This window comes from Arachis ipaensis, chromosome B07 (genome assembly GCF_000816755.2).
Source record: "Arachis ipaensis cultivar K30076 chromosome B07, Araip1.1, whole genome shotgun sequence".
In the NCBI taxonomy this organism is placed as follows: Eukaryota; Viridiplantae; Streptophyta; class Magnoliopsida; order Fabales; family Fabaceae; genus Arachis; species Arachis ipaensis.
Genome location: NC_029791.2, coordinates 112,481,383 through 112,483,608, shown reverse-complemented (window position 1 = coordinate 112,483,608; position 2,226 = coordinate 112,481,383).

Sequence of the window (2,226 nt, the reverse complement as noted above, 5' to 3'; positions counted from 1 at the left end):
GTGTACTTTTTTTTTATGCAGAATGCAAGATGCAGCATGCAGATGAATATGTAGAAATTATGAATGACTACTGCAAAAAATAAAGTAAAATAGACTTAGAATGAGAAGAAACGATCATACCATGGTGGGTTGTCTCCCACCTAGCACATTGCTTTTACGTCCATAAGTTGGACAGTCTACAAGCTCAATCTGCTTCTGTTGGTGGGTCCTCCAAGAGGAAGACCTCTAGCTCTTTGTTTTCTTTCATCTTCTCACTATGATATAGCTTTAAGCGATGTCCATTGACTTTAATGAATTTGGAACTTGAGGGATGACTCAGATGGAAGACTCCGTATGGCTTTGCCTTCTCTACTCTGTAGGGGCCTTCCCATCCGGATCTCAGTTTTCCTGGCATGAGCCTCAGCCTGGAGTTGTAAAGGAGAACCAGCTATCCAGATCTGAACTCTCTTCTCTTGATGTGCTTGTCATGCACAGCCTTCACCTTTTCTTTGTATAATCTGGAGTTGTCATAAGCTTCGAGTCGAAGGGTCTCTAGTTCTGCCAGTTGCAGCTTCCTTTCAGCACCAGCTTTCTCAAATCCTATGTTGCATTCCCTTACAGCCCAGAAAGCCTTGTGTTCCACCTCCACTGGGAGGGTGACAAGCCTTTCCGTATACTAAGCGGAAGGGACTCATCCCAATGGGTGTTTTGTACGCTGTCCGATAAGCCCAGAGCGCATCAACAAGTCTGGTGCTCCAATCCTTCCTATGAGGCTTTACTATCTTCTTCAGAATGTGCTTTATTTCTCTGTTAGACACCTCTGCTTGCCCATTGGTCTGAGGATGGTAAGTTATTGCCACTTTGTGAACAATCCCATGCTTCTTCAGTAGACCTGCTAATCTCCTGTTATAGAAGTGAGTGCATTGATCACTCACGATTGCTCATGGTGATCCAAAGCGACAGATAATATGGTTTCTAACAAAGGAGACAACAGTGTTAGCATCATCAGTACGGGTAGGAATTGCTTCCACCCATTTAGAAACATAATCTACAGCTAACAATATGTATAGGAAACCACCAGAGTTTGGGAATGGACCCATAAAGTCAATGCCCCAAACATAAAAAATTTCACAGAAAAGCATAAGCTGTTGGGGCATCTCATCCTTCTTGGATATATTACCAAACCTTTGGCATGGGGAACAAGATTTACAGAAGGTAGTAGCATCTTTAAAAAGAGTGGGCCACCAAAATCCATAGTCTAAAATTTTTCTAGCTGTCCTTTGAGGACCGAAATGTCCACCACTCTCAGAAGAGTGGCAGGCTTCTAAAATTGACAGGAATTCTGATTGAGGCACACACCTCCTAATTATCTGGTCAGCACCATACCTCCATAAATATGGGTCATCCCATATATAATATTTGGACTCGGTTTTCAGCTTGTCCTTTTGATGCTTAGTAAAATTGGGAGGGAAGGTATGACTAACTAGATAATTAGCTACAGGCGCATACCAAGGAACTACTTTAGATATTGCGTGCAAGCTATCAAATGGAAAAGCATCATCGATAGGAGTGGAGTCATCCTTAATGTGCTCAAGGCGACTCAAGTGGTCTGCCACTAAATTCTGGAAACCACTCCTATCTTTAATTTCTAAATCAAATTCTTGCAGCAACAGTATCCAACGTATTAACCTTGGTTTGGACTCTTTTTAGCTAATAAATATTTTAGAGCTGCATGGTCTGAGTATACTACCACCTTAGTACTAAGTAAATAGGCTCGGAATTTATCCAGAGCAAAAACAATAGCCAAAAGCTCTTTTTCAGTGGTAGTATAATTAGACTGGGCAGCATCTAAGGTCTTAGAAGCATAAGCAATTACGAAAGGATCCTTACCTTCGCGCTGAGCCAGCGCCGCTCCCACTGCATGGTTGGAGGCATCACACATAATCTCAAAAGGCTGGCTCCAGTCTGATCCTCTAACAATTGGAGCTTGAGTCAAGGCGATCTTCAGCTTATCAAACGCATTCATGCAGTCCTCACTCAGCTCGAACTCAACAAAATTCTGCAGCAGTCTGGATAAAGGCAATGCTACCTTATTGAAGTCCTTGATAAATCTCCTGTAGAAACCTGCATGACCAAGGAATAGGGGTGGCAGCAATACCCGAACCCGCGGGTACCCCCCCCGCCCCTACCCGCCCCGGAGTGCATAAGTATATATATGAAATTTAGAAATTAGGTTAAGCCGTCAGT